Genomic DNA, 27,689 nt, shown 5'->3' with positions numbered 1-27,689 from the left:
AAATTGTCTATTAAGTGTCATTAAATGTTAAATACTGTTAAAGTTAAGTGTTTTTAAGTTTCATTTCTGTTAAGTTTAAGTGTTATTAAGTTTAAGTGAAGTTAGATTCTGTTACATTTAAATTATATTAAGTTTAAATTATGTAAAATTTAAAGTTGATTGAGTTCTGTTAAAGTTAAGTTTTGTTAAATTTAAGTGATTTTACATGTAAGTTCTGTTGATTTGAAAATCTTTTAAGTTCTGTTAAAGTTAAGTTTTGTTAAGGTTAAGGTCTGTTAAACCTAAGTTCTGCTAAGTTAAAGTTCTGTTGAGTTTAATTTCTGTTAAGTTTAAGTAAAGATAAGTTTAAGTGATGTTAAGTTCTGTTAAGTTTAAATATTTTAAGTGTTTTAAGTGCTATTAAGTTTAAGTGATGTTAGATAGATGTATGCTAGACGTTTATTTTATGGCTTGTGTGCAAAGTGTTGTCGTGAACATCAGAGAAACACTAGTTAGAAGAGACAATCAGAGGCATTTGTGAGTAGAGTCATTCCTGTTTGAAGTATATCTGCTGTTTGAGAATGGAAAGCAAACTTACCAGACAATCGATGCAGATGAAACGTGCGCACATGTTGCTCCTTTAGCTTATTTTTGTAAGTTGTATTAGCAAGCCTGAATTTTGTTTGAGCCTTGTAGCAGCATAGAATCCTTTTTGTATCTGTCGTATGGCATACCCTATAAATAGTGATAGCCTTTTTGGTTTGTCTCCCTGGCTTAGATCCCTTGTAAGAGAGAAACCTTGCTAGTTGAGAATACTGCTTGTAACATAATAGTTGTTGGAATTGCCTATTCTTGTATTGCAAAGAGTGTGACGCAGTTAGCCCATAGAACTTTGCTTGTTCCAAAAGAAAACGGGGGAAATGTTGGGATTTTAGCTCACTAGAGATTGGAAAAGTACAAGGTCGTGGCTAATTCCAAGTCCTGCACCTGCAAGATAGCATGTCCTTGGGCCTAGCTGTAGTATGATAACAAATAGTGAGAGAGACATGAGAAAAGAGAGATGTAACTCCTAAGGAATGGAGAAGAGCTGATGTTGTGGTGTGGCCAATGGACGGTGTAAATTACAGAATATTCATGAGCTTATTACTTGCTGTATAAGTGTCTGATGCTCTCTTCAATAAACGGAACTTGCTGATGACTCATATTGAGCCCCGAGTTTTCCCTGCACCAGACAAATGGCTGGAAAACCGCAACAGTTAATGGTTCCTTTTGTATCAGTAAAGGCCCTGGCTAGGGCTAAGTTAATGGCTCTTTTCCCCAGACAGTGAGGGGAGGGGACGAGACATGGGAGGGGGGCATCACAAGATGCAAAATAACTTCAGGACCAGCATGCCATGGGAAGTGTCAAACTTACCGAAAAGACCCCAAAAACAATGAGCCAATACAGAATTAAGAAATTAGGGTGATGTCTAGATGTGATGAACAGAGTGCTGAGCCTGCAGAGATGCTGAAAACCTTTGTTGCCCCTCACGCTGAGCAAGGACATAATCTGAAACCAAGACCCAGAGCCGGGAGGCAGTGGAAAGTTGAGATCGGGGTTATGCCCAAGGCTCCCACGAGGACTGGACCGCCAGCTCTGCCCCTAGTGGGCAAAGCTACGCATATCCTCCTCCTGCGAGTCACCCTGGGAGAGATGACGGAGACTTCAGACCCGTCAGGCTTCCCAACCTTGAGCTGATCACTTTTAATAAAGGCATTACAAGGAGAAAAAGTCTCTTTGCCCTGTTTATTTCAGCTGGGGACTCATCTGGGATAGCCACGCCTGAAGAGGACACCAGGACCGGCCATCTTGGACCTTGAGGACAGTTGGCTATCAGGACCAGAGAAGATCGGCTCAGGACCAGTGACGCAGAGGAGTGCCGGACTGGTGAGAACTATCCAATGGCAGGAGTAGGAGACAAGCGAGTGTGTGTGCGTGTGTGTGTGTGTGTGTGTGAGACGAGGGCCGGACCCTCGACCTGAGTGTGGACTCCTTAGTACCACGTTTTCAGACACCCGTGAGGGGGCTGGCTGGGAACAGGGGGAAGCCCGTGGAATTAGCGTGAGTGAGTCATCTCCTAAGGGGGAGAGAGGACCCCCCCTCCGGGCGTACGGAGGAAATAGTGTATGAGTGGCATGCACCCCAAAAGTCCTGACAGAGGGAAGTCAGGCAGATTGCAAGTCCCGAGGAGGACTCGGGCAAGCTCACAAGCCCTGCAGGCAAATTAAATCCTGACAAAGGGGTCAGGCACAAATCCCAGCGAAGGAAGCTGGGGTTTGTTTTAAGTCCTGATACGGTGAGGCCTAACATTTGGAAGCTTAGGCAAACTAAAAATCAGGGAGCTGTTTTTCCTGACAGAGGGGAGTCAGGCACGAACTGTCTTCTTACGCCGAGGTTTTGTGTTTTTAAGTCCTGATAGATATAAGACCTGACATTCGTAAAGTTGGGCAATCAAGAGATCAGGCAGTTGTTTTAGTATAAAGTCCTGAGCATCAGGCAAAAATTTGAAGTTCAGTGGAGGAGGCTGAAGCTCCTCAAACAAGATTTTTCTGGAGATTGCCTGCCAGTAGAGGCACCTTTGGGATTTTTTTCTGTTGAGACCTGAAAAATGGGAGGGTGTAATAGTAAGAAGACAGGCAAGAGATTGAGGAATATACCTCCAAATAGCCCCTTAGAGGAACTGTTAGTGAAATGGGATTCTATGGAGGCCACAGAGAGATTAGATAAGGTGAAGATGATCCACTACTGTGTAGAAGTCTGGCCAGAATTAGAGGTGCAAGGAGGATGGCCTTGTTGTGCGACAAGGGACAAGTGGATGTGCCAACAACTAAATCATTATCTGACAGCTCGAGGAGATACCGATCCTGAGCAATTATTGTATGTAGCTTGCTGGTTAAAGAGCGCTATTGGGGATGAACGTGTGCAAATTTGTAAGGTACAGAAGAAGAAAGAGGGGAATGAAGGAGGGGATGCTGGAATTGGTAAAAGATGGGACCCCCTGGATTATTTGCCTCCTGCTGCCCCTCCACCTTATAATCCTCTTCCTCAAGCACCTCAAATGGCAGGTCCAGTTCGTCCCCCAGCTGCCATCTCATTACCGCCTACTCAAATTCCTCCTTCTACCTGTTCGGCTTTCTCTATGGTAGACTCGGTATCTCCCCTAGTAACCACTCCCTCACCACCCCCTTCAGCTCCTCCAGTTCCTTCTGAACCACCACAAGTGCCTACTCCACCTGCTGCATTCTCCACCCCTTCTCCAACTCCACTTAATATGTATTCAAGCTCTTCTTCCCCTCCTATTGCTGTCCCTTTACCTCCTCCTAGTTGGGACACAAATGCCTCCTTGCCCGGTAAACAGTTATCACCAAATACACCTGCTGATCTGCAGAAAGTTCAAGGTAACCCAGATATCCCTCAAACTAGTAGTTTGGCATCTGAAGATGGGCCATACTGTAGTACCAGATCCAGGACCTCCAAGGCAGAGAGACTTTTTCCGCCTCAGAGAAGTTCCTATGGGAGGAATAGTGGGAGGTGTTGGCTTTGTGAATGTTCCTCTAACAGCTTCTGAGGTGAGAGGATTCAAGAAAGAGTTAGGGCATTTAGTTGAGGACCCAGTGGGCATAGCCAACCAAGTGGATCAATTCTTAGGTCAAAATATCTACACCTGGGGGGAGATGAATTCCATTCTAAATATATTATTTTCCCCAGAAGAGGTCCAGATGATTAGGGCGGCTGGCATAAGAATATGGGAGAAAGATAACCATCCAAGACCCCAGGTGCCATCAGGTGAACAAAAATTGCCACTAACGGATCCCAGCTGGAACCCTAATCAGGAGGAAGGGAGGAAGGCCATGATGGAATATAGGTCTTTGATAATACAGGGGATCAAAGAGTCAGTTCCCAAAGGAACTAATACCAAATTAGCATTTGAGGGTGCACAAGAGAAGGATGAAGCTCCTGCTACTTGGCTTAATCGCCTAAAGTGGAACTTCCAATTGTACTCTAGAATAGACCCAGACACCACAGAAGGTCAAGTGCTACTAAAAGTCCAATTTGTTACCAAATCTTGGCCAGATATATGGAAGAAACTAGAAAAGACTGAAGACTGGCTCGAAAAGGACATAAATGACTTATTAAGAGAAGCATTGAAAGTGTATTTGAGGAGGGAAGAAGAAAAAGCAAAGGCCAAGGCCAAGATCGTGGTTGCAGTAGCTAGAGAAAGTGTGGGGTGGGTGGGTCCACCACCAGGAGGAGGCAGAGATAGGCCAGTACTGTCAGGTACAAGAGAGATAGAGAGACCTCGAGTCCCTTTGAGTGATCGAATCTGCTGTTATTGTGGAGAGGCAGGACATGTCAGGAGGTTTTGTAGAAAACTCAGTCTCGATGAGGCAATAGCCAGGGAACAAAAAGCCTGGGAGAGGGTTCTTAGAGGTGACGATTAAGGGTGTCAGGGGCTTTACACTTTAGGAGACCCGATGCAACATCTAGGAAAGCCCTTGGTAAACATCAAAGTGGGACCCCGAAATAAAGAATTTGAATTTTTAGGTGGATACAGAAGCAGATAAGTCCTGTCTCAACAAAGTACCAGAGAGTATATTGAAATACCCAAAACCATCTGAGATGAGACAAAACAGCTAGGTGGAAGGATATCCAATAGCACTGAGACTGGACGGTAGCACTTAACTTGTAATAAGTGATGTGAAAGTAAAAGGTACCTTATTGTTGTCTTGTTGTGTGTGTGAGAGTGAGTCACAAAGCCCACCTCAGCTTCCCGGGCAGGTGGGAAGGGGCAATGGAAAGAAGTTTGTGTGACCTTCAAATCAAGCTATTGTCCCCCGAGCAGGTGGGGGCTGTGGCTGAAGTATGTGTGTGACCTGCAAACCAGACTAGTGTTCCCCAGACGTGTGAGGGGGCCATAGCTGTAAGAGCATGAGAGACACTCAGACAGCCTCACAGGTGAATGGGCACCAGAGGCAACCAAAGTCAGGGCCCTTCCAAGAGGCCCGGAGATACTGAGACCTGTGGGCCAACTCCAAGGTGAGAGGCGCCACAGGGACCCGTGATTTTCTAGCAATAAAGATCCAGTTTGTGTCTTGAGGGTGTGAAGGAATGTGTGAAAGTGAATAAGAAATAAAAGAGAGTGAATGTAGACGAATTAAAGTATAGGTAATGTAGACTGTGCATTATAAGTTTTACCACATCTCCTTCGAGGGAAGTGTATCGTGTTGAAAAATAGTGTGAGAAAAAAATTTGTTTTAAGTGTAAGGGGTTGAAAGAAAAGTAGTATTTAAGCTGTTAGTGAAAGTAAGAAACAGAGGCAAGAGATGAATAGATAAGGTCTTGAAAATAGAACAGAAAATCAGTAAGTTAAATACACAGAAAAATAGGAGAATAAAAGTGTTGCAGAATGAGACCTTTGTCGGGGATGAGCCATTTGTCGGTGAGGGGAGACTAGGACACTCAATATGAGTGATCAGCAAGTTCCATTTATTGAAGAGAGCATCAGACACTTATACAGCAAGTAATAAGCTTATGAATATTCTGTAAGCCAAGCGATCTATTGGTTGAACTATATCATCAACTCTTCCTCATTCTTTTGGGCCTACATTCTCTATTTCCCACGTCTCTCTGTCTACTTGTTATCATACCCAGCTAGGCCCAAGGACACGCTACCTTGCAGGTGCAGGACTTGGAATTAGCCACGGCCTTGTACTTTTCCAGTCTCTAGTCCGCTAAATTCTCAACATGAAAGCACTTTTGGAGTTAAGTTAGCTAACAGAAATACAACTCCCTGCAAAATACAGAGTATGCAGAAGTTGATGAGAGAAACATGCAAGCTATAGAAAAAGAGAAATTAATCAATTATACATACCATTAACCGGAGAAACTGAGTTTTGATAGAATCATAAAATAGCAGACCATTAATGCCTATATTTGAAAGCCCATTTCAGGTACTCCTCATTGCTAATTCAACTGTGCAGACCAAAAGAAAAGGGTTGGACCTGATAGTGGGGGCCCTGGAAAATGTTAGGCTTTGTATTTTGCCAGATCATTGCACCTGCGTAAGCAGTATGATAAATTATATAATTGTTAGATGTGATGATTGTTTAGTAATTCAATTATTGTATAATCATAAGAAGAATCATGAGAAACTATGTTAGAAATTTAAGGGGGAGCCACAAGAAGCCATGCTTGGCTGAAATCTATGTATACAATAGAACAATATAAGCCTAATAATTAACATGAAAGTTATATAACAATAGAATATAAAAACATGTTCATCTCAAATGTATGGTCGGAGTCAGATTTGGGTTCATACCCCTGACACCCAGAGCTCTTAATTAAAGCACTGACATATAATCATTTTCATGATTATGTGTTTCTGAATGCTAACATTTTGGCAACCCAGATGGGACCCTTGTGAGTGCTGCTGAGTGAGTTCGCGAGTCGACCACACTCCAACTGGCACTGAGGGATTCTCGGGGAGCTCAATTGGCCCTGACCTGCCTCTGCTGCTCACAACGTCCCCGGGAGAAAGCTAAGGTGTTTTGCTTTGGTTTGGTTGCCTGCCAATAAGACGCAGCGAAAGCTATGCTTGGATTGGGCTAAGGAATTCCTGGTGGTATTGTCTAGGCGCCGTTCCATAAGACAATCGTTAAAAGTGTTGCGGGTTCGGCATTTGTGGTGTATTTTTGGATGGAGAAGCGCAAAGGGATTTTGGGCAGCAATGCCTCTACTCCGCAAACTTCTCCTTTGGGGTGCTTATTAGCACATTGGAAACAGGGTAATTTTGTGGAAGAATTACCTAAGGCTAAATTGATTGATTATTGTAATACATGGTGGCCAGAATATGTCTTGGAAAATGGCAAAAAAGGGCCAAAATACGGGACTCTGAAATAGAACACTATTTCGCAGTTAATGTCATTTTGTAAACAAGAAGGAAAATTGAATGAGGTTCCGTGTTGCGGTGTGAAGCAATATCCTGTTTCACCTACCCCAGTCCCCCAGGTGTGGCAATACCTTCTCCCTTCCCTTCCCCTTGCCTCCTGCTAAGTGCTGTCCATCAAGCTTAACATTCCAGCAAGGGCGTTGTGTGATTGGCAGAAGTTCAAAAGATGCTTCTCAGCCCTGGGGTCATTGACCTGTCTAGGTGTCATTTTCCCCTGAGACTCCCTCCCTCCCACCTGGTTGGTGGCACACCTATCCCTTCCCTCCCCCCTTTCCCCGGGCTAAAAAGGACACTGAGATCATGCAGTCGGGATTCTGTTGTAGCTGTTACAAAATAAGGAGATCTGTGACCCTGGAATAAAACTCTGGATTAAACCCTACGGCAGAATCCGTCTCCTTTTCCTCTTCACCTCGCCTAAAGCCTTTCCACCAGAGGTAATACTGAGTTCCTGCTTGCCTGGACTTTTTTCAAGTGCCTAGCTGCAATTTCCAGCTAGCCAAAGGTGTCTCTGAGGTGAAATATCTCAGTTGCCACCTCTGGTCAAGCAGCATGGGTCAGACGAGCCCAGGCATGTTCCATCCGGTAATATTGGGATCATATTCCAATAGTTCCGTATGTTGATTTGTTTTTCTATTTATGGGGAAAGCCAGAATGGCTAGATGAGTGTGGATTAACAGTGGTTAGAGCATCTGCAAGTGATAAGTGGGGGGTTTGTGAGAAACATTGTCTAGAACACTTGGCATTGAAAGAAAGTCTGAGTAGGGAAAATTATACAGATATTGATTTACAGGTAGCTCCAATAAGACCAAGAGAACCTAACCCTATCCCACCTGCTTCATCTGTCCCTATCCCACTGCCTGCCCCTACCTCACCTAATCCTGAACCTGTCTCGTCTAGTACACCTTTCTCTCTTTATCCTCCTCTCCCATCGTCACCTAATCCCTCTTCCTCGGAAGATGAGCAAAACCTAACTGTGATAGAAAGGAGGGGGAGGGATGCAAGTAAAAAAGATAGCAATAGTAATGAATCAGTGACCCCGGTAGCCCACAGAACTCAAAGTCGGTCAAAGCTTGCCCCAGTCGTGGATAGAAAAGACACAGGCAGACAAAAACGGACTGTGATTGCCCTCTTGTGACAAGGTGTAGGAGTGGAAGGGCCAGTATTTGTAAAAGTGCCTTTTTCTCCTGCATATTTAGTTATTTGGAAACAATCAGCCGGAACTTATAGAGAAAATCCTGATAAGGTGGCATGAGTAGTAAAAATGGTTATAAAAACTCAGAATCCTGACTGGGATGATATATAAGTAATACTAGATACTTTAATGGATTCTACTGAGAAAGAGATGGTACTTAAGGTAGCCAAAGAAAGGGTAAGGGAGAATATCAGAAATGGGCTCGTAACAGGAAATTTAGATGAGAATTTCCCAATTGAGGATCCAAAATGGGACCCTAATTAATCTTGGAATATGAGGAGACTACGGAAATATCAGGAGTGGATCCAAATAGGAGTTCAGAATGCTGTGCCAAAAACTATGAATTGGTCTAAATTATATGAGGTCCGACAGGAAAAGAAAGAATCTCCCACTGCATTTTAGGAGAGGCTTAAGGAGGCAGCAAGGAAATATACAGATCTCCAAATAGACACAGAACAGGCAAAGGTTCAGCTCACTCTCATATTCTTGGGCCAGTCACAAGACAATATTCAGAAGAAATTGCAAAAAATTAGAAGGGGAGGAATTAAGGAATTTGGTTAAGCTACTTGAGGTAGCCTGGAAGGTATATAATAATTGCGAAAGAGAAGCTAGTAAAAGGCAGCAGGAAAATCTTTTGGCAGTAATACAAGGAAAAGGGAACCCAAATTTCAGGGGACGTGGCAGAAGTAGTCAAGGTAGAAGACCAGTTATGCAAGGGTTAAGCCTAAATCAATGTGTGTATTGCAAGCGGGAGGGGCATTGGAAAAGGGAGTGCCCAGACAATCCAGATAACCGGTTTCACCAGGGCAATCAGTTCCAGCAGGAAAACGTTTCCAAGACGATGGTCTTGGGTGAGTATAGCAGCTGACTAGACATGGAACCTGTAAAACAGGTTCAAGAACCTGGCATAAATATACAGTTAGGGCATAAGGAGGTCAAATTTCTAATAGATACGGGAGCTACTTACTCAGTACTAAATGATTTGCAAGGACAAATTGGGGACAAGGAAACAACAATAGTCGGGGCTACAGGGAAAGAGGAAAAACAGCCATTCTTGCAACCCCTAGATTTGTGCTTTGGGAACAAGGTTTTAACACATGAATTCCTATATGTACCTGAGTTTCCAATTCCACTTTCAGGGAGAGATTTGCTAGTGAAACTTGATGTGGCAATAACTTTTGAAAATGGGGAACTTATATTGAAAATACCTGAATCAAAGATGGGACAGGTTTTAATGATCAAAGAAAAACCTGTTCCCTCTATCCCTAGGGAGGTAGAAGATGCAGTGATTCCCTCTGTATGGGAAGTGGATATACCAGGAAAATCTAAATTGGCATAGCCAGTGCATGTAGAGTTAAAAGAAGGGGCGAGGGCTGTACAAGTCAAACAGTATCCCATAAAACCAGAAGCACGGCAAGGAATAGTAGATTATTGAGAAATTCTTGAAATACCAAATTTTAGAAGAATGTGAATCAGAATTTAATACACCAATATTTCCAGTAAATAAGCCAAATGGTGAATATAGATTAGTGCAGGATTTGAGAGCAATAAATAAAATAACAAAGGACATTTATCCAGTGGTAACAAATCCCTACACATTGCTGACATCCGTAAAAGAGATATATAAATGGTTTACTGTAATTGATTTAAAAATGCCTTTTTCTGCATACCCCTTGACAAAGAAAGTAGGAAACTGTTTGCCTTTGAGTGGGAAAACCCAGGGAGCGGAAGGAAGACCCAGCTCACCTGGACACGATTACCACAAGGCTACAAGAACTCGCCCACCCTATTCGGAAACCAACTGGCAAAGGAACTGGAGATTTGGACCGAAAATGGGCAAATACGAAGAGACCGATACCTGTTGTTGCAGCATGTTGATGATATACTAATAGCTACAGAAGAAAAAGCAACCTGTATAAAGGTAACCATTGAGATTTTAAATTCGCTGGGAATGGGAGGTTATAAAGTTCACAGAGGAAAGGCACAAATTTCCCAACAGACTGTGATCTACCTGGGATGTGAAATTTCACAAGGGCAATGAAAACTAGGTACTAACCGTATACAAGCTATTTGTGCTATTTCAGAGCCCCAGAATTTACATGAGCTGTGAGTCTTCTTCGGGATGGCAGGATGGTGTCTCCTGTAGATCATGGACTATGGACTGATTGTGAAACCCCTGTATGAAGCTCAGAAGACACAGCCATTCACCTGGGGCAAGCCACAGAAAGAAGCCTTCCTAAAATTGAAGGAAGCACTGACAACTGCTCCAGCATTAGGGTTACCTGATCTGTCTAAAGATTTTCAGCTGTTTGTACAGGAAAGGCTGTGCCTAGCACTAGGAGTCCTGACCCAATGTCTGGGAAGTTGGAAAAGGCTGGTGGACTACTTTTCCAAACAACTTGACAACATAAGTGCCGGGTGGCCCCCATGTCTGCGGGCAGTTGCAGCTACTGTGATCCTGATACAAGAAGCCAGTAAACTTACTATGGGAAGGCACATAGATGTCTATGTACCACACATGGTAACCACTGTCTTAGAACAAAAGGGGGGCCATTGGCTATCTCCCAGCAGGATGATAAAATTCCAGGTAGTCCTGACTGAGCAGGATGATGCCACATTAAAAACAACTAACCTTTTGAATCCAGCTTTGTTCCTAGGTACCACAACTGAAGAAGGCCCATTAGAACACGACTGTGTAGAAGTAATAGAGTACACCTATTCAGCAAAAGAAGACCTGAAAGACGTCCCACTAGAGCAGCCAGAGTGGGAGCTATTTACAGATGGGAGCAGCTTCATGGAAAACAGAACCAGATACGCTGGATATGCGGTAACAACAGTCAGTACAGTAGTGGAGCCAAAAGCATTACCACCAAATACATCTGCCCAGAAGGCAGAATTGGTTGCCTTAACCAGGGCACTAGAATTAAGTGAAGTGAAAAGGGTAAATATATGGACTGACTCAAAATATGCTTTTGGAGTGGTGCATGTACACAGAGCACTGTGGAAAGAAAGAAGACTATTGTCTTCTCCAGGTACGCACATTAAACACCAAGATGCAGTCCTCCAATTGATAAAGGCAGTACAAAAACCTGAACAAGTGGCAATCATACACTGCAAAGCACGCCAATCAGGAAACTCCAAAATCTGTGAGGGAAATCGAAAGGCAGACTGGCCAGCCCGACAGGTTGCTTGAGGGGTACAAACAACAATGGCATTGATACCTTTGAAGCTTAATGTATCCCAATTCAATTTGCCTCCAAAACCAAAATATTCTGTAGAAGATGAGACACTGGCACGTTTACTAAATGCACAAAAGAATTCAGAAGGATGGTATGTGACTGCACAAGGACAGATAGTGGTACCCTCCTTAATAATGAGCAAAGTTCTACAAATTAAACATAAGGAATGTCATTGGGGTACAGAGGCATTGGTAAAATTCCTAAAGCAGAGTTTAATTTCGGTACAGATGTTAACAATGGCAAAATCAGTAATGTCAAAATGTGATATCTGCTTGAAAAACAACCCAGTGGCTAGGCGACAGGCACAGCTAGGAAGAATTCGGATAGGAATAGAGCCAGGAGACTATTGGCAGGTAGATTTTGTAGAATTGCCAAGAACTTGAGGATACAAATACCTGTTAGTGGGGGTTGACACATTTTCTGGATGCCCAGAAGCCCTTCCCTGTTGCACAAACCAAGCAAAGGAAACAGTTAAACGGTTACTACAGGAGATTATTCCCAGGTTCAGGGTACCCCTAGGGGTATCATCAAATAGGGGACCCCATTTCATAGCTACAGTAGTAAAAGAGGTAAGTAGATTGCTGGGAATAACTTGGGACCTCCACACACCGTGGAGACCCCAGTCAAGTGGACAGGTAGAGAGGATGAATCAGACACTAAAAAGGCAAATCAGTAAAATATGCCAAGAAGCCAAGCTGCCGTGGCCCCAGGCTTTGCCAATAGCACTGTTGAGGATTCGGATAAAGCCCAGGAGTGGGATGTCAGTCAGTCCTTATGAGATATTGTATGGGAAACCATATGAATCTCCTGAGTCTAACCCTAATGTACATGTCACAGGAAAGCAAGAATTGTATAATTATGTTCTGTCTCTCGGGAAAACTTTAGCTCGGCTCTGGAGCATCCTCATGTGGAATAGACCACTAACTCTCAAGAATCCAGTTCAAAACATACATCCAGGAGACGAGGTGTACATTAAAAACTGGAACGAAGAGCCACTGAAAGAAAAGTGGAGTGGACCCCATCAGGTACTGCTGACCACCTTTACCACAGTCAAAGTAGCCAGCGTGGACCCCTGGATTCACTATACCTGAGTGAAGAAAATCCATCCTGGATCACGGACTGTGTAAACTGTGGAACCAACAAGGCTGCAGATAAGATGTGTTTAATTGCTTTGAGAATGCTATTAGTAATTGTGCCAATGTTATGGTCATTAATGTCTTTGGGATGTGGAATGCAAAAAGATCAACTTACCACTCTTCATTCTAGAATAAAGAGAGAGGTACAAGTAGAAGCACAGGTGATAAAGGTTTCTAATGCAGTTCGGGCCGAGAATGTAATGATTGGATTAGTCAAAGATTTTGCCAAAATGCAAAACACCAGTAGAATAACTGCCTGTCTGCCAATACCAAAGGCAGCAGGAGACCCAGTAAATTGGGGAATCATAGCATCAAACTACCTGAAATACAAAAGAACAAAGCAATTGCATGCAAACAGGTACCTGAGTCAAGGCAAGTAGTCAAGGAAACTTGGGAGAAAATAGGAAAATGGATGAGACCTATGAGCCAGAAAGACTGTAAATGATGGCATACTAGGAACCCCTATGGGAGAGTCGGGAGGCATCACATAATGGCAATGCTATTTGCCACACTATAAAAAGATTATAGAAAATGTTACAGAAACCACTCTGGTATGGAAGTGTGAGGCCAAGGATAGGAAAGATCAGATAGAGCCTTGGGACAGTGCGTGGTCTGTGAGTATACTCCAAAAATTCCAATATATGGCAAACACCCCTTGGTGTATTAAGTGGGAAGGCTCCGAGAATGAAACAGATCCAGCAGTAACGTACACTGCCACTAGTAGCAGAACGAGGGCAAACAAAGTAAGTTGGTGGGCATGTAATAAAACTTATGACTGCACTTCTGATGATGCAGAGATAAAACAGATGCCACCCCTGACAATAGCCCTACAAATTGGTTGTGCTTGCAGAGGGATCAAACATAAACAAGGCATAGTGAATTATAAAGTAGTTGTAGGATGTACCAGGAGTACTGCCTGAAGTCCGGGACAATTTGTATGGGCAACAAGCGATGGTACCTGGACAACACATCTGCCTATAGACGGGAAAGTAAAGGAAATTACTTTAGGCCTCCCAACCTTATGTCCAATTTGGAAAAGGTCCCCATTTAATGGAAAACATGAACTTCTGCAGATAAGAGCAAGACGAGAAGTTCTAGACAATGAAAATCCAGATGACACTTGGCAAGAATCCTCAAGTGGAGTGAAATTTGGGTGCGCCCAAAATCCAGATACTCCATGCTCCTTCAGGGGTAACAAATCTAAGGCTAATCGATTTTGTAAAGTCATTTTTGTGGTGGCTTGCAATTGTATGTTTAATTCTTTAAATCCTTCCCAGGTGACTCTTGCCAGTCTACCTGTAAGTTTGTACAGCATCTCTCTACTCTGATAGTTTGCTATAGGACCAAGCAAAGACTCTGTTTCCACTTTTCTAGTTAACGTTATAGAGTATTGGTTATTATTTATGAATTAGTATAGAGGTAGAGTTTTGGTTGGTTTTTTTTTTAGTAATGTTTAGGGTTAGTTTAGCAAGTTGATTTTTTTTTTGGTAGTTTGTGTAATTTGTTGTGTAGGGTTTTATATGGCTGGTTTTTATTTTTGGTTTATTTTTATAATGTGGTAAGAATTATTACTAAAAAGAGTGTAGTGTGTTTTTTTTTTGTTGGTAGTTGTCTATATAGAGGAGTTTTTTTAGAATGTGTTATTTGGTTTTGGGTTTTTTTTTTTGTTAGTGAGAATAAAGTTTTTATTTTTTTGTTAGCTTGTAATCACTTAAAATTTTAGGGTGATTTAGATTTTTAATATGGGTGTGTTGTGTGATGAGGGTAATTTATTTATGTGGTATTGGTGGTATGGTGGATAGAGCGAATTTTTGTTTTGAATATTTGGTTTAGTATTGGTAGATGGGATGTTAGGAAGAATTGTGTTTTAGTGTTGATTAATTTTGTTGTAGTTTGGATTTTTTTATAGGTTGTTAAATTATGTTTTTTTGTTGACGTGTAGTTGGTTTTAGATTTTTTGTAGTTTTGATTTTAAAAATTTGGTGGTGGATTTTGAGTTTTAATAGGCATTTTTTGTTAAAGGTTTTAGAAGAGATTATGGTTTTTGGTTGTAGAGTATATTTTTTATATTTGGTTTTGTTTTGATTGGGTTAAGGGTTATTGTATGAGTGATTTTTTGTTTAATTATGGTAAAGGTTTGTTGTTGATTAGGGTTTTACTGGAAAGGGTTTCTTTGTGGGTGATTAGGTAGAGAGGGTTTATAATTCAGTTGTATTTGGGAATGTGTATTTTTCAAAAGTTTATGGTGTTTAGGAACGTTTGTGGGGTTTTTTTTGTTGGTTGGTGGAGATATTGTGATTTTGTTGATGATATTGGTTGGAATTTGATGATGTTTATTTTGTTATTTTATTTTTAAGAATTGAATTTTTTGGATCTTTTTAATACTTTTGTCGCTATTTCTTAAAATACAATGATATTATTAATGTATTGTAGATGTTTTGGAGGATTTTTTTAGTGTAGTTTGGATTAATTTATGGTAAATGGTGGGATTGTGTTTTTATTTTTGGGGGAGGGCATTTTAGGTGTATTAAATGTTTTTTTTAGGTGAAGGTAAACTGAGGTTTGTATGTTGTTGTTAGAGGAATGGAGAAAAATGCATTAGTAATGTTAATAGCGGTATATTATTTTGTTGGTTTGGATTTTAGTTTGTATTGGAGTTTTAATATATTTGGTATAGTAGTGTTTAATTGTAGAAGTATTTTATTTAAGGTATGATAGTTTAGAGTTTTTGGGTTTTTTTAGATTTGTGTATAGGTGTCCAGGTTTAGAGCAAATTTGGGGAAGAATCCCCCAAAGGAGCTCCGGTGGGAAAAGCAGATCCAATCGGCCCCTCCCCCCAACTGGTCCGGGAGGAAAAAATACCTCCTTGAAGAAAGGTGGAAAAAAACTGTTTATTAAACAATAAGACCAAAACAATATCAAAACAATGAGACCCCTTGCCACTCTAAAAGAGATGACAAACTGAGAAAACTCCGGGTTCAAGCAGCAGCTCACTCAGTCTCTGATCAGTCCCTCCGGTGTTGGAATTGTCGCAGGCCAGGCCTGGCCTGGTGGGCCACAGCTGCAGCTGCCAGTGCTCTCCTGGGTGTTCAGTCCAGAGCAGTTTCAAGAGGTCCAAAGAAAAAGGAAAAAAAACAGTCCAGGGAACTTCTTTGCCTCAGCTAGCTAAAACTAACTAACTAAAAAGCAAAAGAAGAGCTCTCTGCCCCGCTGTCTGTCCGCAGACAACACAGTCAGGAGCAGGAATGTGGAGGAGTGAGTGCAGTGTCTGAAAACAAACTGCGCGCTTCTTTGTCGCCCTGGTTTTCTAGGACTTTCTAAGCCTTCTGATGTTGACATTCTTGTAGTGAACTTTCCCACACACTTTTTCTGTAAACAACTCATTGTTTTTCATTCCTTTTGGAGGAGGAGAGATTTGATGGACTGTCGGTTTGACCTGTGGCATTGCAGAGGTGTCACTGTCACCTTCCAATCCACTGTCACCCTTGTAAAACTATAAATAGTGGAGTCAGAGAATAAAACTTCCCTTTTTCCTTTCACCTGAAAGCAGTGTGTGCCTGTGTCCTTTCGTGTCGGTCGGCGACACTTCTTCTCTCCCACCCTTCACTCTCTGTAACACTCTTAAAGGTACAAAACTTATTATCATTCAACATAAACAGAATGAGACGATTGGGGATAAAAGCATCATATAGTCAACCCAGGACAATAGGTTAAATGGGGTTGTTAAAGGGTGAGTGTGTTTTGTTGATTACTTTTTGATTTTTTAGTTTATGAATTATTTTGTGGATAGGAATTATATTATTTTGAGTTGTTTTGTATTGTTGGTGGTGTATTGTTGAGGTGGTAATTGGTATTTATTGTTTTTTAATTTTTAGGAGTTTTATTGTAGATGGGTTTTTTGATAGTTTAGGTAAGGTGTTTAATTATTTGATGTTTTTTGTTTTTATAGTTGCTATTTTAAAGGTTTATAAGAGTTTTTTTGTTTTTGAAATATTTGTTTTGGAGGAAGTTTATGTTTAAAATGTATGGGGTTTTGGGCTTGTGATAGATGAGTAATGCAATGATTGATTCTCACAATTAACAGACAAATATCATGTATATAGGTTAAGAAAAGTTTTCTAGATTTATCGTTATGTTTTACCCCCTGTGTTGTTAGCAAGGGACAGCAGGGGTTGGGACATTTGGGAGGGTTGGCTTGTCACTATGGCGACATCTGACCTCCAATCAGGATTTGCGGAAGTCATCTCCACCACTGAACAGCGAAGAAGGGGTTGATGGACAGAACTTTGGGTGAGGTTAAAGGGTTTAAAGGCAAAACCTCCATTGTGTGAGTGAGCACATGGTGGGGAAAATCCTTTGCTGCCGACGCCGTAACATTTTCTCTATTCAGTCTTCTGTTGTATTTTTGATAAAGTTTAATAAATCTTTCCAAATTTATGAAAAGTGAGTGGCTATTTCTCACAGTTTTTGCGACTCGTCCGAGATAAACACTTCGCCCCGGTGGTGCTAGGAGTCTTCAAAAAGAGGCACACCCAGACCACAAATTTGGCAGAGTCTATCAGACTCTCCCAGAGCCACCAGTGGTCGCAGGCTGAAGCCCAGAGACAGCAGGAGGCTGGATAAAGAAAAGAGAAGAAGAGGGATGAGTTATGTACTATATGTTATAAAATAATTCATGCTTAAGGGGAGAATGTATACAATAAAAATTGTAAAATTCAACGAGCCTCTGACCATGAGCAGCCTGGAGGCAGATAACTACTCCGGAATTACCAAACTCCTGAGGCAGCAGGAGAACAATGCTTCGTTTACTAAGAAAAGAACGTGGCCAGCGCCGAGATGGGTTTCCTCCGGAGCCATGAGGGAACACCCAAGGGTGATCATTGCTTGATAGATACCATCAATCAAGATAACCAAAGTTGCCAAGAAACATACATCTGAATACGTGACTTCCCCTGGCATGATCAGTGCCTGCCACTACTCAGGAAACAGCAATTGTCCAGCCCTGCACAGTGAAAGAAACCTTCATACATATGCGGGGTTACAAAAGAAATTGGGGCACCTCTGCCTCAGGCATAAAATACTGTATAAAAAAGCCCTGCTGGAAACGGCATTCGTGAACAGAGGGGGATCCGATGCGATAGAGGTCGGATCTGTGTTCACCCATCACCGACCCCAGGCTCGACGCTGTCTCTTTGACTGTGGCTTTTGAGGACTGTATTTATTAATTTGGATTTCTGGCTGATCATTTATAACAATTCTGGTGACCCCGATGTGATCTGAATTTGGGGTCCGGAGACCCCCTCTCTGGTCAGGAGGCACCCTGCTGATTTCAGCGGCCTGACAGGATTAGGAACCAGCCGAATCAATCAGATCCTGAACCAAAGCCAGAACCATAGTCAGAGGATAAAAATGGGCCCAGAGCTCTCAGGAACTCGGAGTGATCCAGAGAGGGATCTCCAGGGCCACGGTGATTTTCACTCGGAAAATCAACATGCACGAAGAATCCATGTGGGAAAGGAACCATGAGTACCGCGTGGTTGAGTGGGGTGTGATCGAGTGTGTGTGTGAGATGTGATTTTATCACGAAGCCAGTGTGGACTCCAAGATGGCAGATCCACTCTCCCGCGAGGGAAGTGGTCAGTCGCGGGGGAAGTGGAAGCCTTGGTTCATCACACATGTGAAGCCTGAAATTCAGGGGGAGTTCAGGGGTTCAATCACAGGTTTTGTTTAGGAGGGAAGGGACGTTCCCAAAGGGTTTGGGAGCTGGTAAACCTTCTGGTCTGGAAATTCAGGTAAGAGAGCTTGTTACCAGCTGAAAAGCCCACGGAACAGTTCTCCGTGAGGCTAAGTAAGCTGGTAGATTTTTGTCCTTCAAGCAAATGTCAAAAACTGGTACCGGGTAGAGACCTGGGATTCTCTTTTAGAATCCTAGCCGAAACAAACACAAGGTAAGAAAGTTTGGAAGAAGTCGTTTTTGAAGATGGGACAGAGAAAGCAAGGCTCAGGGAAAAGCCCAGGAAAAGCCTTTGAAAGCCCCAGAAAAGGTCCTACCTGAAATCCCAAGGGATAGTCTGTTGGGATGGATGTTAGAACATAGGGAGGATAATCCTAGGAGGCAGGGAAAATCCAAGGAGAGAATGATCCATTTTTGCCTCAAGAAATGCGGAGGGAAAGAGATCAGGAGGTATGTGGTCTGGCCTGTTTTCAGAACGTTTGAAACATGGATGTGCCAAACTCTATACGACCATGTGGCTGGTCAGTACCCCCAAGACTTGGAAGAATTAGAGTGTGCAGGAATGTGGGGAAATGCTTGTTCAGGATTATTCCCGATACGAGCCCATAGGTGCGCGGCAACTTGGGGCTGGGAATGGGAGCTGCTGGATAACCTCCCACCTCCCTACTTGGTCCCTCCGCCCCAGCCCGCATAAGACCAAGTCCTGGTGCTCGCAGTTGCAGGACTTTTGCAAGCCCAGGTACCTCCGGTGCCTGTGTCGCCTCCAGAAATCTCGCTCCCACAGGATCAAGCTTCAGCGCGTCTGCTCCCACAAGAACAGGCTTAGACGCCCGTGCTTCCACAGGAGCAGCCCCAGCCCCCACCACCACCCAAGTCAGAAAAGAAGCAAGCCCTCCCCAAAGGAGGAGCCAGTTCTCCCCCAGCCCATTGAACCATTGATATCAGGAAGAAACTAGAAAAGATAGAGGGATGGCAAGACAGAGAATTACAAGATTTGCTTCAGAAGGCCCAGAAAGTCTACATGAGAAGGGAGGAGGAAAAACAGAAAATTCAGGCAAAAGTACTAGTGGCCGCAGTAAGGGAAGCACGGAAACAAGAACAGATTCAGGGTTCGGCAAAGTCAGTGCTGTCACAGACATTTTTTCATAGAAATCCTTTCTTTGGGATTTGTTCATCTTCTGGGAAGCTGAGGCCCCAGAAAGAGAATGTAAACAATGATTATCAGCTGCTGTGGAATGCAATAGGGTGCACCTGTGATTGGCTCATGTTCCATGTGTACAATTAAGGGCCAATCTCAGGGCAAGCTCTCTCGAAACACAGTGACAGAGAACTCTCTTGTTTTTAGATTCTATTCTATTCTATTCTTAGCAAGCCTCTGCAACTTCTCTCTTTATTCCTTTTAGCATAGGTATAATGTATTATATTTCATATATCAATAAATCCAGCCTTCTGATCATGAACCAAGATTCTTGTCCATCTCTCTCTCACCCTGAGGAGAACCTCATCAGGTCGCTGTAATACAGTGCCACAGAGGAAGCAGAACTCTTCCAAAGGTAAGGACTCAAACAACCAGAAAAAGGATGTTGAGTGCTTTTACTGCAAACAAAAGGGCCACATTTGAAGGAATTGTCCAAAGAAAGTCAAAGACGAAAAGATGTTTCAGGAAGAGTAGAGGTGTCAGGGGCTTTTTAATTTGGGGTCCGGGACATCCAAGGAGCCCTTGATAAAGTTGAGATTGGGACTCCACGAGCAAGAGATAGTGTTTTTAGTAGATTCTGGAGCCGAGCGAACCACTGTACAGCGATTACCACTGGGATGCTCTATAAGCAATAATATTATGATGGCAATTGGGGCAAAAGGGGAATCTTTTAAAGTTCCAATCTTCAAAAATGTGGAAATAGAACAACTTTTAGAATGTCCTTTTCTGGCCCTTCAATGCTTCAGAGCTGCTGCCCGCTATTTTCAATCTTTTTTATTTAATTTTAATTTCTTTTTTTTTTTTTTTTTTTGATCGAAAAGGAAAAGAGCAGCTGCCGAGAAGAGCAGTGCCAGAGAAGGAAAAAGCCCTAGGGGCCCTGGCCCATGATGGACCAGGAACCCCAAAACTGGCCCACAAAAGGGGGGGGGGGCAGGACCAGTAGGAGAAACCACAACTCCCAGAAACATCAGGAGGCCAAGTGATGGCCCTGGCCCAAACCCACGAAGCAGGCTCTGCATTCCCACAGGCCTGCACCCTGCTGCCAGTACAATGGCATCATGGGTGGTGAGATGCTTCCTTTTCCAAAAACCACTGAGACATGCCAGCAGCAGGGAAATAGAAGCCTTCCCCAGAAATCCCATCTGGGGTCTGGAGATGTTTGCAGGTGTATCTTCCATCCGCCCCATGGCATCATCCCCTCCGGGCTGGGGACCAAAGGCAGAGCTTTCGGGACCCACCTGCCCCCTGCCATTAGGGCGCACGAGAGGCGGCAGAGATGGCAGCCTCCAGGGGCCAATCCCTGAAAATCCACCCCCCAACCCGCCGAGAATGCTGATCTTGAACGCAGGCAGACGCACTGCCCCCACAGTCAGCTGGCGAGCACCCCCCACTCCACGGAAGGGGGGACCAGCCACCGGGGCCGCTGCTACAGAGGCAACCGGTCCAGGATGGTCCAAGCCCAAACAAACAGCCGTTTCCAGGGCAGCCTCTGACGCCGACACGGAGGACAGAGTCTCCGACAGCGGCAGAACTGCTGGGGCAGCCGGTGCAGACGGCGGGGGGGCCAGAACCGGGGAGGGAATCACGCTGGGTGTAGGAGCAGCTGCTCCGAGGGTCCCGCGGGTTCGGCGCCGTCTCCAGCACCATCCTGAACAGGCACCGTCTCGGCTTGAGGCGGTGAGGAGGCCAGTGGAAGCGGCGGGGGGGCCGAAGGGGCTGGAGAGAACTCCTCCTCCGCTGAGCCGGAAGCTGGAGACGCGTCATCGTTGCCTTGCAACAGTGACTCAGGCGCAGGAAGCGCTGTTTCTGCATTCTCAGCCGCAGGCGGGGAAGCCGGTGAAGCCGCGGATGGGACCGCCTGGAGAGGCGGAGACAGGATCACCAGGAGAGGCGGCTGGGGCGCTGAGAGGGGCAGGGGGGCCTCGGGGACCGGTACCATCCCCATCTCTGAGCGGGGCAGGGTCCGAGAGGCTGGCTGTGGTGGCGCCGCCTCCTCCCATCCCCCCGGCGAGGGAGAAGGAGGGGGAAGAGAAGGTTCCATCTGCGCATGCTCCGGAGAAAGAGTAAAATAAACTTCTCGCGGCAAAGTTTCAGCCCCCCCCCAGCCGGGAAGCAGGGGGGGCTGGGAAGCCCCAAATCATCCCCCACCGGGTCTTCTCTCGCTGGGGACGGTGGAAATGGAGCAAGCCCATAGCAGTTAGAAATCCATGGAAAAACAGCTGCTCTCCGTTTCAAAACTGGGAAGAGCTTTCTAAATGCTGGGTAGACAGGAGGGAAATCGCACCCCTGACTGTCGCAGACATTTCTCCACAGAAATCCTTTCTTTCGGATTTCTGTGTCTTCGGGAGGCCAGAGGCCTCCGAAGAGAAGGTAAACAATTATTATCAGCTGCTGTGGAATGCAACAGGGACACCTTGATTGGCTCATTTCCTATGTTTATAATTAAGGGCCAATCACCAGGGCAAGTGAGGGGACTGAGTCCCTGGACACAACTTTGTTTGGGATTCTTTTCTATCTATTCTTAGCTTAGCTAGCAGCTCTGCAAACCTCTCTCTATATTCTATGTAGTATAGTCATAATGTATTATATATCATATCTTAAAAAATCAAGCCTTCTGATCAAGAAACAAGATTCATCGTCTCTCTATAACCAGCTGCGCCCACTCAGGTCATTGTAATACCTGACCCCAGATGAATTGGGAAAATGGAGTCCATGCATTCCCACACGAAAACATCCAAGGCGTATAGGACATCAGTAAAGAACCCAAAAAGCCTTGCCCATCGAAAGAACTCATAGAGATCTGTTTTTGACAAAAAAAATCCATCTTCTCCACACCATCTTTACCAGAGGGCAATAAGCTTCTCCTCCGAAGGAGAAAAACTAACCGCTTTCTCCAAGGGGTGTGTCCCCCATATAAACAGCCACAATTTTCTCAGGGTTGAACCCTCAGGGATAGAAAAGCCAACAGTACCTTTTGAAAGAGTCCAGCTTGCTCTGGCCAGCTCCATGGTTATGCTGCTCTTGTCTACCATCTTTCCTGAAGGTTTTCCAGAAGAAGGTTCACTTTTGGTCAGCCTTGGCTGTGAACTCTGTCCAAATAAGGATCTTCAGTTCTTCAGCTCCTGCCTTGAATCCACTTCTGTGGTCACTTCTAAAGCCACCCTCAAATGCTACACATACAGGTTTTTACCCAGTGCAGAAATTTGCTCCTCTGGTCTTATCAAATTAATTTTTGCTCTGACACGAGGGGTCATCAAATATTACAGCGACCTGATAAGGTCTTCAGGGTGAGACAGATGGACGAGAATCTTGGTTGATGATCAGAAGGCTGGATTTATTGATATATGATATATAATACATTATAACTATACTAAAAAGAATAAAGAGAGAAGTTGCAGAGGCTGCTAAGCTAAGAATAGCATAGAAAAGAAATCATAACAAAGTTCTGTGTCCAGCAGAAAGCAAGGACAAACTCTCCTGTGAGTGGTCAGCAAATCCAAACACTCACAGAAGACCAATCACCGCTGCACCTGTTGCATTCCACACCAGCCGATAACAAATGTTTACATTCTCTTTCTGGGGCCTCAGCTTCCCAGAAGATGAACAAATCCCAAAGAAAGGATTTCTATGAAAAAATATCTGCGACAGAATCCTGAAAGGAATACCGGAATAACTTCACTCTCCCAGCCAAAAACTAAAAAGGAAATAAGAAAGGTTTTGGGCTTCTTAGGATATTGTAGGATATGGATAGAAGGGTATACTCAAGATGTTAAATTCTTGTATGAAAAATTAGTAAAAGATAAAATTGTGTGGTGTAAAGAAGATGGGCAAACATTTTAAAGCTTGAAACAAAAATTGGTTAGTGCACCTGCTCTAAGTCTTCCTGCTTTAGAAAAACCTTTTTATTATTTGTAGATGTGGAAAATGGGGTAGCCCATGGAGTCTTAGCCGAAGAATGGGGAGGGTCCAAGAAACCAGTTGCTTATCTGTCAAAGTTGTTAGACCCTGTTATAGTATGGGGTGGCCAAGCTGTATCCAGGCGGCAGCCGCCACTGCCTTAGTAGTAGAAGAAAGCAGAAAATTAATTTTTGGGGGGAAAATAAAAATGCACACCACAAACTCAGTTAGAAATATTTTGAATCAGAAAGCTGAGAAATGGCTTACGATTCTCGAGTACTAAAGTATGAAGCAATTTTAATGGACAAAGATGACCTAGAACTAATTACTGTTAACACCTCAATCCTGCCCAGTTTTTGTATGGGGAACTGTGGATGCTGACAGTTTGGTCAGAGAGAAAGTCAGATAAACTTTCCCGGGCATTGCTGTGGGAGAGCTTGAGAAAGCTCAGAGAAAGAATTAAAATAATCTTTAATCTTTGCAGCTGGTGTTTTGAACTTGATGTTTACTTGTAAGAGGTTTACAAGAAGGGTGTTATTTCTAATTGGCCAATGATGTGAGGGGTGTTGACTGAGGTCAAGCCAATCAGGTCCAGCTTTCTCTGAACAGTCTATAAAAAGAATGTGATGTTTGATAAACTCCGCATTTGCCTTCTGAGAAGACATTGGAGTCGTGTTGCCTCATTCAGCCGTCCTTAATAGGAGGGCGACATCTGGTGGCCCTGACGTTCATTGCAGCCAAGACTGACAAAGCGGAGTTGCCCCTCCGTCTTCCATGGAGTTGTATTTTCCCCGTGCCCTCCTAGAGGAGGCTGGTCTTTTGTGACCACAGTGTTATAGATGGACAATGAGATGATTTGCTCTTGCAATTAAAGGATAACTATTGTGTGAATATTAAGAAAAGCTTTAGTGATGTATAGTTATGTTATTTAGTTTAGATGTCCTCTGTTCTCCCCATAGTTCCCTTTCTTCCCCTCTGTATTGTTACCATCAGACAGGCGGGGTTGTCTAGCAGAGGTAGAAAGAATGTGTGCACATGTGTTTCTTACCTGGGACAGTTGGGAATGGAAAAGCTTGTTGCTTAGGGGGTGCAGCATGGCAACACTTGATCTCCAATCAAGTTACAAGAAAGCAGTCTCCACCAATAAATGGCAAAGAAAAGCTGACTGACAGACTTTGGGAGGGGACAGGGCTGGCTAATGCAACCCCCAGGGGTATAAAAGACTGAGCATCCATCCTGAAGATGAACGGGTCACGTGGCATCCACGAGGGCAGTTCCCAGCGCTGCGAATTTTTCCCTATTGTGAAAAACACCACTCACTTGTTTTAAAAATTTTAAAAGTTTAATAGTAATAAAATGGTTATAAAAATAGTAATATCATTAGAGCGATAGAAATTTGGACAATAAGGATTTAGGACAATACGAGACAATAAAAACAAAGAGTTACGGACAGTCCGGGTACCTCTTTCTGGGCAAAATAAGCCAGGAAAAGGACACAAGTTAACAGAGGATTAACCTATTAGCCCTTAAAAACAATGACCTGTTGCATATTCATACATCTTCTACATGATGCATAAATTCCATTCAAACAAAGGATTCTGTCTGGTCAGTGTCAACTTCTTCCTCTTAATCCCAACGGCATCTTCAGGCCTGAGCGAGGCGGGAAGGAGCTAGTTTCTTCTGAGAAGAGAGCAATAAATTCTTTTTCTCTGAAAGATTTAGGTGTCCAGTGGCTGCTATCTCAGTGTGAGTCCTTTCTTTAAAAAAAGTGTCTTACATAGCATAGTTTCTATTTTAACATTATGTTATAACCTAAAACTATATTTAACACACTACTTAAGAAAATTAACAGAGCATAACTTTCTAACACAACACATAAAATATTCATTTTAATATTTGCAAAAAGCCAATAATATAATATGCATTTTTCACAATCCCCTCTCTTATTCTTTGTAAATCATTTGGCTTGAGCAATATTTCATGACTGCTTGCATCTTCTGGACCATGCTGGAAAAATAAAACAGGGGACTACACAAGGAAGAAATATCAAAACCGTTGCAATGCATAAAAGGAAAAATCTTAATTTCCTAATTTTGAACTGGTACCTGGGTTATTATATATTTTTTTTATATCTTTTTCTAGAATGACTTCTCCATGGTCATCAATTTTCAGCAATCTGACATAATAAACTTTCCACAAACTCCCCCTTCTTTAGCCAATAAATAGTCCAAAGCCAGCCTATTCTGATACACTACAGTCTTTGTTTGGCTTTGCTGACTTGATATTAATTTCAATGCCTGAGCAGCTTTATTTGTTATCATTTCTATAACTGCTTGAAGACTTATAATGCAATCCAGCATATGATTTGAGGTCAATACATAGTTAGATTGCTGTGATGGTTTTACTTTATTGTTTACTAGTTGTTTTTTTACCAAATCCTGAACTATATCTTTAAGATTAAATGTAAAACAAATCTATCTCTCTCCTTTTGGACATTCAATTCCTAGTCTACCACCACTTTTTCCTAAGTTTCTTGAATCCGATAATTTTCTCCGTTTTGCCTACAGGTTCTTAATTTGGATGGGTTATAACAGTGGCTGTTGACATGGGTGTGTGTAATGAAAGAGGAACTTTGGTTTCTTTCCATGTAATACTTTCTGTAGCATTTGTGACATGATCTTTCTGGTATTCCGAAAGGGAAAGGACAACAAATGAGTGACCAAAAAAGGAATAACAGAGGTCCAGTATGGCTTATACTCCCAACTCCCATGCCTGTGGAGTTGCAACTCACAGCAGGTGTATTTGATCTTCTTGGTGGTGAATACAGCAGCCAATCTGGTCTTGCCCTCTATTTTCTTGTCACTTTCTCTTAGCTAATTTCCAGGCAAACAGTTTTGGTTTTATTTACACCCCTTAACTGTGGTTTCCCTCAGTTCTTCAGGTATCTCCCATTCAACAGGCGCTAATAATTCCCATTCACAAAACAAAGTTATTACTTTAACACTTCTTGCAACAAGAGCATAAATTTTGTGAACTACAATACTAATTATTCCCACAATTCATTTACTTATAACCCAGCTAGCATGTCCAGTATCAAGATGAATCAAATAAAGTTTACAGTATGGTACTGATGGAAATGGTAATTCCCCTTCTTCCCTGCACAATTCACAGGCTAAGGTCAGAATATAAGAACTTTTTGACCAAAACAGTCCTGATCCTTCTGTCTGAAGTATTCCTCACCAAGGAGATGTTTTATTCAGGCAGTGCTTGAAACCAGTGATGTAACCTTTGACTTATTTCTTAATTAGGTGTTATTCTTTGTACATTTCTTGGACCATTTGGGTTTTCCCAAATCATTACCAGCCAGTGTCCGTTTGAAAGTCAATTTGGTATCACCCGGTTTAGATGTGATAGTCCATTCCTCAGATTCCTTCACAAGTCCTTTGATTTTGCTGGCATGAATTCACTCTCAGTGGTTTGGATTGCTGTTTCAGTAGTACCTGGAAAGGTCTTCTTAATAGCACAGTGATAAAAGAAAGACAACACTGCATTAACTTTTACCGTTATCTTTCTTCAAAACTTTCTGAGTTTAGCTAAAAGCTTTCTCCACAGCAGCCTCTTCTTTTTGTATCCAGCTGTGCTAATAGCTGCAGAGGCAAATTCTTCTTTCTGTGAGCTACAATTAGTTAAACAAGAAGGACCAGGCAAATCTTAACATGAGATGAATCACATCTATTTCTTTTTACCTTTTGGGCACCATTTAACTGTTTTAAGAGACTCATTATTCAGAACAAAAGCCTCCTCCTTTTTTTTTTTTTCCACCGAATTTCTTTCAGTGTTGTTCCTCGCCCTTCCCCCACTGCTGCCATTTAACTGCAGGGCCCTGGCCAGGGCAGAGCCTGCCCTAGCGGGAGTCGGGAGTCAGGGAGAAGTTACAGACAGCTACGGGCATGGGGACCCTGGGGGCATGCCTTGGGTCCCTTTCACTCCCTCCCTCTCTCTCTCTTTTTCTCTCTCTTTCTCTCTCTCTCTCTGTCTCTCTCTTGACCCCTCAACCCACTGCTGGGGCCAATGCTGCCATCCTGGACTCGGGACCCCACCGCTCATATGGGAGCAGTCACACACCTCCCAACCTTGACAACCCCAAACTTGGCGTACCCAGGTGCTCCTGACATTGTTTTTTTTTTGTTTTTTTGTTTTTTTTTTCCTTAGTCAACATATCCTCTTTTCCCTTCAAGGAGGGCCGGTTCTGCTAAACCACTTCCGGATCCCAGTTTGGCATTGAATAACCTCCTAACAACCATGTGTTAAGACACTTGCCTGCC

The 27,689-nt window shown here is 43.2% G+C and overlaps 1 pseudogene; it reads right to left on the bottom strand.

Moving 5' to 3' along the window:
- Window positions 1-21,231, bottom strand: part of LOC134431520 (CBP80/20-dependent translation initiation factor-like) — a 184,208-nt pseudogene extending 162,977 nt beyond the window's left edge.
- Between the last annotated feature and the right edge of the window lie 6,458 nt (window positions 21,232-27,689).

This window comes from Melospiza melodia, chromosome W (genome assembly GCF_035770615.1).
Source record: "Melospiza melodia melodia isolate bMelMel2 chromosome W, bMelMel2.pri, whole genome shotgun sequence".
NCBI lineage: Eukaryota > Metazoa > Chordata > Aves > Passeriformes > Passerellidae > Melospiza > Melospiza melodia.
Note: the sequence above shows the minus strand (reverse complement) of the source record. Positions and strands in the feature narration are given on the sequence as shown.